Source organism: Sciurus carolinensis, chromosome 11 (assembly GCF_902686445.1).
Source record: "Sciurus carolinensis chromosome 11, mSciCar1.2, whole genome shotgun sequence".
Lineage (NCBI taxonomy): Eukaryota > Metazoa > Chordata > Mammalia > Rodentia > Sciuridae > Sciurus > Sciurus carolinensis.
Genome location: NC_062223.1, coordinates 28,966,913 through 28,977,573, shown reverse-complemented (window position 1 = coordinate 28,977,573; position 10,661 = coordinate 28,966,913). Strand labels below are relative to the sequence as shown.

The window sequence follows — 10,661 nt, the reverse complement described above, 5'->3', positions numbered from 1 at the left end:
TATGGGCATGAGGTTCTGTTTGTATTTTTCCACAGGATCGAACGGAACCATTTTGGATGCCTGAGCGACTCGTGCGTAGGATACCTGGGAGTCTGTTAGCCTCGACTTCAGCTAAAGGTGTGAAGGAACAAAATGAAGAATCTACTGATCCTGTGGTGTCTGGACCTGATGATCCAATGGGCCAGTCAGAAGTCCGTTTCTAAGATAAGGCTCTGGGCGGTTACTCGGGCATGGCTGATACCCATGCCGATCCATGCTGATTCCAATATTTTGCCAACCCTTTTCGCCACTACTTGTGAGATGGAAATGCCATGTCATGATCCTATGTCTACTGAAACCTCCGTCTTTAATCTTACATCCTTTAATTTGACCGAAGTCTTTTTTTTCTCCCTTCATAGTAGCAGTCAACACTGTGCGTCTGCTCCTTAAAAATGTCACCTCCTGGGACAATCCCTTGCAATATAACAGCGTATCCTTAAACATACTGACTTCTGCCCTCACGCAGGTTTCGCAGGGATTGCAGTCTGGATCTGGTGTGGGAAATAATAGTGGAGTGGTAAATATCACCACCCTGGTTACTGTGAGTACTGGTCATTTTCCATGGGCAAGGAAAAATGCGACAAATGCTACATGGTTTCTTGCTTCACCCGCTTGTACCCCTTACAAAAGCTTCCCCCCAATATTTACTCATTGTCAAGACAGAAATTGGGATTATAAAGAGGTGGCTCCAGGATTCTCTACATCTCCATCTCTTAAGAAGTTTTCCTATAATTTCACAAAAAATGGTACCTCTACCGGATCGGGGTGGCCCTTTTATCAGTGGCTGATAGGTAATCGGGCCGGAGCTATGACTGACATCTCTGCTTTAGCCTTATTAAAAGGAGGCAATTTCTCTTTGCATAATGCAACAGGTACTATCACGGAAGATATACAGAGAGGACATCGACTAGGAAACTTGTCGTTGCATAAGCAGCTATATAACACTACTCTTCCCCCCACTCCAGTATGCTTAACCCCCCCTTTTCTATTTCTATTATCAAACAGTTCGGAAGCGATTTTAAATTGTTCTAATGACAATATTACCTGCCTGCTTTCAGAGCGTTGGAACGGTAGTGAATCTGTTGCTGTGATTGTAAAGGTACCCACCTTTGTACCTGTCCCAGTGGAGGTCAATCCAGATAATTTTCCACTGGTGCACCTCTTCAGAGAAAAGAGAGACTTTGGCATTACCGCAGCCATAATAACTGCTATTGCTGTCTCTGCTGCTGCAGCCACTACCGCTGCTCTAGCCATGACCAATCAAGTTCAAACAGCACAAACCATTAATCAAGTCATACAGCAAACTGCACAGGTGCTGGAATCCCAGGACTGCGTCAACAGACATATCCTATCAGGGATCTTGGCGGCGAATCAAAGGATCGATTTACTACAAGTACAGTTGGATGAACTTTTCAACATTGCACAAGTTGGATGCATCGGGAATCATAAACACATGTGTATAACTCCAGTAAGATATGAAGAAGCAAAGAATCAGAGCCACTTGATTTCCGCTTTTCTTGCAGGCAATTGGTCCCTAGAAGCTGAGAAGTTGATGAATCAACAATTATTGCAGATTGCGATTTTAAATGACACCCGTGTTGAGCCTGTTACTTTGAGTCAGTTCTCTAGCTGGCTTACCTCTGCCTTTAGTTATTTTAAAGAATGGGTTGGTGTGGGGATCTTTGGATGTATTTGTTTTGCAGGCACTTGCCTTTGCCTTTGGCTTATTTACAAGCTAAGAGTGCGTCAAGCACGTGAAAAGGCGGTGTTAATTCAGGCTGTGTTGGCCATTGAGCAAGGGGTGTCACCTTCTGTGTGGTTGGCTAATCTGGCATGAGAATAAGCGGCATTTTTAGTATATCTCTGTTAAAGTTAGAATTATTTAAACTAGGTGTCTGCAGGGTACTGCTGTAATTACTATGTACTTTTCTTTGAGGACTGTGTATTTGCATCCTGGGGATTTCTTGTACTAATTAAAGCTTCAATTGTCTTGTAACTTCCACCTTTGATCTTGAGCTATAACAATGATGTTGGAGGAGAGAACTGTTACTGTGTGCCTTGTGTTCATTATGATGCCCCTGTATTGTGCGGCATTGGCAAGAAGGGTGATGTGTTTTCCTACCTCAGGCCTTTGCAGTTGCGTAAGCTGGATAAGCTTCCCCAAGTATGGTTTTCCATACCGCTATGTCTTCATGGACGCAGGATGCGAGGCAAAACACTGCACTTGAGAGTTTTATTTTGAACCTCAAGGAAGGCATGCCCTATTGCATGTGGGTTTGATGTCCACGTCCCACCCTACGAAAAAAGGCATCGGCTTAGGTGATGTCAGGCCCGGAGAAGGTGCCACTCTGGGACTGACGTTCACTATCTGCCACTTTTGCACAGTAGGATAGGGCCTCTACCTTCACCTGTGTTCATAAAATAAAGAAGGGGGAGCTGTGGCGAACCGCCATGCCACCATGATAAGATGGCGGTGGTTTCCGTTAAAGCCTGAAGTAAACAAGCCCATTTTGGTTGTCCCAACTGTTACATGTGGGAGCACCTATGAACATAGGCCAAGTGGCAGGAGTAGATTGGCTATTGCAAGAGAATAAAGTGTACGAATTCGGTTCAAGGAAGAAGAAGAAAATCCATGGTTGTATAGTAATAAGGTCCTGATTAAACTGCTGAAGGAAGATTCCTGTGTTGTGCTTTCTTGCGGGCGAGGGACACGACAACTGATGAGCAGGACCACATCAGGATGGAGGCCAGAAAGACTTTTAAAATTCTCTTTTTTCAGGTTCATAATTTCGATCTGGTGCATCTAGGTTAATATTTAGTTTTTTACAAATGTCCTCTTTTATTTTATCTTATTTTATTTTATTTTTAATTTTGATTCATTGTACACAAATGGGGTACAACTTTCATTTCTCTGGTTCTACACAAAGTAGAGTCGTACCATTTGTGTAATCATACATGTACATAGGGTAATGATGTTTGTCCCATTCTATTATCTTTTCTTTGCCACCACCCACTCCCCAGTCCACATTTTCCTCTCTACAGTCCATCCTTCCTCCATTCTTGCCTCTCCCCCACCCCCTGTTGTGTGTCATCATCCATTTATCAGAGAAATCATTCGACCTTTGGTTCTTTTGGATTGACTTATTTCACTTAGCATGGTATTCTCCAACTCCATTCATTTACCTGCAAATGCCATAATTTTATTCTTCTTTATGGTTGAATAATATTTCATTGTATATATATATACCACAGTTTCTTTATCCATTCATCTATTGAAGGGTATCTAGGTTGGTTCCACAATCTAGCTATTGCGAATAGAGCAGTTATGAACATTGATGTGATTGTGTTACTCTGGTATGCTGATTTTAAGTCCTTTGGGTATAGGCAAAGGAATGTTATAGCTGGATCAAATGGTGATTCCATTCCAAGTTTTCTAAGGAATCTCCATACTGCTTTCCAGAGTGGCTGCAACAATTTGCAAACCCACCAGCAATGTATGAGTGTACCTTTTTCCCCCCATCCTCTTCAACACCTATTGTTGCTTGTACTCTTGATAATAGTCATTATAATTGGGTGAGATGAAATTTTAGGGTAGTTTTGACTTACATTTCTCTTATTACTAGAAATGTTGAACAGTTTTTCATATATCTGTTGATTGCTTACAGATCTTCTGTGAAGTGTCTGCTCATTTCCTTAGTCAATTTATTGATTGGGTTATTTGTATTCTTGGTGTAAAGGTTTTTGAGTTCTTTACAGATTCTGGAGATTAGTGCTGTATCTGCAGTGTGTGTAGCAAAGATTTTTCTACCACTCTGTAGTCTCTCTCTTCGCATTGTTGATTGTTTCCTTTGCTGAGAAAAATCTTTTTAGTTTGAATCTGTCCCGCTTATTGATCCCTGCTTTTATTCTTGTACTTTTGGAGTCATGTTAAGGAAGTCTGGTCCTAAACCAACATGATGAAGATTTGGACCTACTTTGTTTTCTGTTAGGTTCAGTGTCTCTGGTCTAATTGATTCATTTTGAGTTGACTTTTGGGCAGGGTGAGAGATAAGGGTTTAGTGTCATTATTCTGCATATGGATTTCCAGTTTTGCCAGAATCATTTGTTGAAGAGGCTATCTTTTCTCCATTGTATGTTTTTGGCACCTTTGTCTAGTATGAGATAACTGTATTCATGTGGATTTGTATTTGTGTCCTCTATTCTGTACCATTGATCTACCTGTCTAATTTGGTGCTGTTTTTGTTACTATGACTCTGTAGTATAGGAGCCCCATTAACAAAGAGAAGGAGAGAGAAAACTCAAATTACTAATATTGGTGATGAAAAGGGAAATATCATGACAGACATTATTGAAATATAAAACATAATTAGAAGCTATTTTTGAAAATCTATACTCCAACAAAATGCAAAATCTTAAAGACATGGACAGGATTGTAGAGACCTATGATTCACCCCAACTGAATCTGGAGGACATGCCTTAACTTTTCTTTCTGTATATCTCTTTTGAATAATTTCAGACTCCAACATTACAAATTCTTATGGGTAATCAAACCATGTTCTTAATAAAAAAAATATTCAAAATGTTTTAGAAGGAATATCATCTGCCTGTGAAAGACCATGTCTGTGATCCAGGTACCTGCACAGTAGTAGAGTTATTGTTTAAAGAGAAGAAGAGTCTCATGTATATTTTGAGTTTTGTAAATACTTGTAGTAAGCATCAACTTCTATCAAAGAGTCTTGCAATGACCAAGTGCTTTGAAAAGTAAGAAGTTTATTCTTTTTGGTGAAATAATCCCATGTAAATGGTTCAACTTGTCAAAGCACTTCCTCTTCTTCATTAGTGGACCCAGATTCCTCTCAATCTTTTGCTTGATCACCGTTGAAGCCGTGCCTTCATGTTCAAACTGTAATCATAGCTAGAACCAGTAGCATTTCCTGGAGCTCATTAAAAACTCAGAATCCCAAGCCTCATCCTAGAACTGATGAAGTATTATTTGAGTTTAGCCCTAAATGTTTCAGGTGTACTTTGCAGATTGAGAAGCATTAACAGAGCACTGTATATTGACACCATCTGTCCAGAAGCCAACATAAATATGAGGAAGACACATAAAACATTTTAAATTTCAGCCTGGAAGTTACACATATCTCTTCTTCTTATATCCAATTGATAAAACCTCCACCACAGAGCTACCCCTATGTGTAAAGTAGGTCTGAGGAATGTAGACACACTTGTAGTGGCCTGAATGCTGATACCCTTTGTTACTAAAAAGGGCGATTTTCTTTCAGTAGACAAGTAGTAGTCTGCTACAGGCCTCTGGTACCAGGAGCAGTCAATAAATAGTTTCACTAAAAATTTAATTCAATTTTGTTGACTCATTATTTTCAAGAGCTATTCTAGGAAGCATTGACAAAATCGTGTGTTCCTAGCTAGCATTCTAGTAAATTACACTTTTTCTAAAAGCCCAATATCAAGTCCAGGATCTGAAGAAATCACATGAATGTCTCCCTATCAAGGGACTGCCCTTTTCAAGAGATTATTTCAAATTCATGTATTAAATCTCCTACAGCAATACAAACTCCCCCTTTTAAAATCACAACTCTCATTCCTTAAAAGCCCCTTTCATTAGAGCTCCTAGATCTCAGGTCAACAATGGGTAAAAATCTCCTACCTTTTCAATTATTTTGTGAACATTTGTTTTCTTGCCTCCCTGGTTCTCCTGGCACTGTGCTTCTACTTAAGTGAAAAGTGTTTTCTCTCTCACAGGTCTCATGCCAACATCTTAGAGGTGAGATTTGTGATTACTTTTCACTACCACTTCTAGCTCACAACCCTTCTCCAGTTAGTTTTTCCTCTCTATATGAATATATTGAACTTCACTCTTCCTTAGAAAAGTCATCAAGGGCTTCCAGGGTCATTGCACCTTGAAGGTGTTGGCTTTCTGCTCACCATCATTCAACATGGTTCTGTTATGCCTTACAGTTATTTTAATATCACAGAGAAGATCCTTCCAAAGTATTGGCTCCTAAGTGGAACAGTTGACCATGTTTCTTCCAAATAATTTTGTCCTTTAACCTTACTTCTAGAGTCAAAAACCAAGACCTTGCCATAAACATAAAATTCCATATCCATTAATTTTTAACCACATCTCAGTTACTTTCTGCTTCTTTGTACTAGTGCCACTAACTATATTATTTAACCCCATCACAACATACAAGTCAATTTTAAACACTATTGCCTTAGTGACTTTGAATGGTTGTTTTCTGTCACAACTATTCCTTCTCCAGATATCTGCATGGTTTGCTTCTTCACTTCCTTTGTTTTATAATCCAAATGTGTCTCCTTAATAATGAATTTTTTATCTTATAGAAATGCAAATCTTATGCACTTTATGACTTATGTTTTTTCCTTATTATCATCTATCATGTTATACAATTTATTATTTATACACAAGAATGTTATTTATAAAAATGTTGGGATTTCTTTCTTTTTTTTTAAATCTTTAGTATTAAATTGGACACCTATTCATTGTTGCCAGACAGAATCACTTAGGGATACTTGATTTGTTTACATTAGCACAATGTATAGCTTACCTATAGGTTGGTTTTGTTATGATTTAACAAGCATCTTAACCTCATGGGATAATGTGCCTGTATATGTCTTGTACAATCATAAGTAAAATTAGATCTGTGCCTTCCAAGCCTGGTCTCTGATGTCTGTGTTTAATGGAAGACTTCACCGTCTTCACCCTCAGTTCAACCCCCATCCTGAATAACTACAGAATACTGTCCTTGTTTTCAAGTTTCAGAGTGCAGTGATAAATTTTTTTAGTCCATGATATATATGTGCTTATGTGTGCATATGTGTGGGTGTAACACTTTTTTTAACACTTTAAAATTCTTCTGAAAGCTCAGAAAGCATAAAGTAACTATTTGCATTCCATTTTGATACACTAGAACTAGGTTTCAAAGCATTTAAGAACAAGGAAAGAACAAGTTCTGCAGTTCTCAATGTAGGTAGGAATAAAATATCCAAAGGACATTTATTTATTTTTATTCCATAGATCCTAAAGCTTTGATTCAGTCTAGTTGGTTTCTGAGCCAAATAGCTAAACATTGCAGAAGTCTGGGTATCTTCTTATGAAGATTCATAGGGGATTTTGGTTCACCCCAAAGTCAGTTAGAGATAGCACAGCATGGAATAGAACCCAGGAATTCAGATGTCAGTCCACAATCTCCTCAAGATACAATTTCTCTTATCTGCAGGTAAAACATTTATCAACTACAGGCTCTCATAGCCACTGACATTGTGATGCATAAGGGCAGCATGACTGAATTCACTCTGTTTGGGTTGCCACAAGATGCTGGCAAGCAGAAGGCAATATTTGGGATCTTCTTGATTCTTTACCTCACGACTCTGCTGAGGAACAGTCTCATTGTGGTGACCATTAAAACAAGTCAGAACCTTGGGAGTCCAATGTACTTTTTCCTTTTCTACCTGTCCTTTGCTGATGCTTGCTTCTCAACAACCACAGCCCCCAGATTGATTGTGGATATCCTTTCTCAGAAGAAGACCATTTCCTACAAAGAGTGCATGACCCAAATATTTGCGGTTCACTTTTTTGACTGCGTGGAAATGTTTGTGCTCATTCTCATGATTTTTGATCACTATGTGGCCATTTGTAAGCCCCTGCAATACACAACCATCATAAGCCAGCAAGTCTGTGGTGTATTGGTTTTTCTGGCTTGGGTGGGATCTTCAATTCATTCTTCCGCACAGATTTTCCTGGCTTTGCAGTTACTCTTCTGTGGTTCTAATATGATTGATCGCTATTTCTGTGACATGCAACCTTTGTTGAAACTTTCCTGTATGGACAGTTATGTTATCAATATGCTCATAGTGTTTAATAGTGGGGCCATATGCATGGTGAGTTTCACATTCTTATTTATCTCTTGTATTGTCATCCTATTCTCTCTGAGAAACCACAGTGCAGAAGAAAGGTGAAATACCCTTTTCACATGCACCTCCCACTTTATTGTTGTTGTCATATTTTTTGCTCTGTGTATATTATATACACTTGTCCACCAACCACCCTTCCAGTAGACAAGAGGGTGACTGTGCTTTACACAATTGGGACACCTTTACTGAATCCTTTGATCTATACATTGAGGAATGCACAAGTGAAAAATGCCATGAAAAAATTATGGTATAGCAAAGTATGACTTCACTTGATAAATGCTATGTGTATTACAGTGTATACTTCTTTCATTTTAGTTTTTGTTGCATTGACAGGAAAGATATCATATTTCCTGGGAACATGCAGGAATTGAAAAGCCAGGTCTAGTGTTTCCTATATTTAAGGACTTTAGTTTTATGCAGAAAATGTTTTACACCATTATTTTCATTTGAAAAAAGTCATATATATATGGTATATAATGTATGGTACATTACTTCCCTAGTTCATAAATTCAGTACCTGAGCTTATGATTTCAGTTACATTGGCACCAAGTAATACCTATAATTGATACAGATTATGGAAGAAAATTATGATGTACTTTGTTATGTGCATGATCATCTCCATCCACTGAACAAAAAATGTCACAACATTGCACCAAAGATTCCAAGTACTTGTGATCCAGATGAGGCAGAGTAAGTATCAACATCCAAAGAGGACATTATCAAAGCTCTCAGTGCTATTCACAAGTGGCAGATTTGTTTACACTCCCTCCAGATGAATGCTCACAATTCTCCTTATTTCCTGACTTACAATTTATCCTTAAAGCATTGGAGTCCAGTCCTATGGAGTTTAAAGTGTAATTGGATCTTACATAGGTAAGGCATAATTGAAATAAAAATTGGATTCTTGTCTCTTCTTGCTCTTTCAAACTTAATACAGTGGAGAGATTTTTTTTCTGTCTGAATGTAAACTCATAAACTTCTTTACTTGCAATCTTACTCTTTTCATTACACTATTACATAATGTAGAGCCCAAATTCCCCCTTGGTATTAGGTAAGGCCAAAAATTAAAATGCGAAGTGCATGACATAAACCAAGCTGTCAAAAATCCCCTGACTCTACACCTTCAACTGAGGCCTGGGAGCCTAAAATTGGAAAGACAGACAGCAGAGTCTAGGGGACAAGGGTGGGGTTATTTCTTAGGGGACAGAATATCCTATTTGAATTTGTATCTTAACAAACTGGCTTACTGTCTCTGAAACTGGCAGATGTTGACAGATTTATACTTTGCTTCCCTTTGGGAACTTTTCATATGCTTTTTCAAAATTATTTCTTTCTTTTCTCATTGTAGGATCCTTGATGTGGGAGGAAAATGTACAATCCTTACAATGATCACTGATGCCTTCTTTTCTCATCAAACTGCCAGTGGCTACCTTCAAAATGCTCTGCCTTCTGAGTGACCAAATACCTACACCTATATCTCTGTATATATAAAGATGAACACAACTGAGTTTCTTCAGCTCTTGTAAAATTATATTTAAAAAACATAAGTAAAAGACCTATTTGAGTTAGAGCCCACTCAAAAAGAGCATTATATTTCCCTCCCTTTTCCCATTTTATTTAACAATATGACAGGGTCACTAGATGTTCTAGGTATGAGATTGTCACAGCTTCTCTAGGCCAGGTTGCAAAGTTTAGACATTCTAAGGGTTTATGGTGCTTCACCTCTTACCACTTTACCAATTGAATTAAAGTAAAAAGTATTTCTAACCATAAAATAGGCATGAGGGAGTTTAGCAAAATAATGCATTTTCCATCAACTACTTAGACCATATCATAGATAATGAAGTTCTCATAATAAGTATTTGTGATAACTCTCTTTTATTTTCTTTTGGCTTTTGCATTTGCTTGGTTTCTCAAATGGGCAACCTATTTCCTGAACCAGTACTAAGAAGCAGGTGCACTTTCTCTGCCAGGGTCGGAATATGTTCCCTAAGTCATCAGCAGTCCATCAACAGCCTCAAGTCTCCCTTGAGTCTTTCCACCTTCCTTTCAAATGTTTACAAACACTCATTGTACTAAAGTCTTTGAGAGCCTGCCTTCTTTCTTTCCTTTCCTCTTTTCTTCATTAGTATTCTGGGTAAAGTACTAAGGAAACAACAAGTTTCCCAAAAGGAAAACAGTAGGACAGGAACAACTCAAGTGCTTGAATAAGCTTTTCCACATGGGGCTTTTGAACATACAGGTCCCTCAATGTTGAGTGCATTGCCTGCTGCTGAGAACAAACCCAATGGATTGGGAAGGAGATGAGGGGCTGAAGCTGGTGGAATCTGAGCTCAACATCCAGTTCTAAGGATACTGCTACTGCTTTCCACTTAGCAGGAGATTCCATCCACTTTAGCTCTTCTCCTACTGGGGCAATAGAGCAGGAAGGAAGCATCTCACCCCTGCTGCAAGGGCACTTCCAATAGAAGGAGGCAGAGGAGTTCAGAGTTACATTGCCAATTTCTGTACTTGATGTTATAGATAACATATATAGGTAAATGTGGCCTGTGGTCTCAAAGAGCAAACAGCTTAATAGGTTACTGGGGGTACAAAAAAATTTAAAATATTATTTTATATATAAATCTATATTAGAGAGAGAGAGAGAGAGAGAGAGAAGAGAGAGG

The 10,661-nt window shown here is 38.6% G+C and overlaps 1 pseudogene; it reads left to right on the top strand.

Moving 5' to 3' along the window:
* Positions 1-243: 243 nt before the first annotated feature.
* Positions 244-8,258, top strand: LOC124959371 (olfactory receptor 4C11-like; annotated as a pseudogene).
* The last annotated feature ends 2,403 nt before the right edge of the window (positions 8,259-10,661 follow it).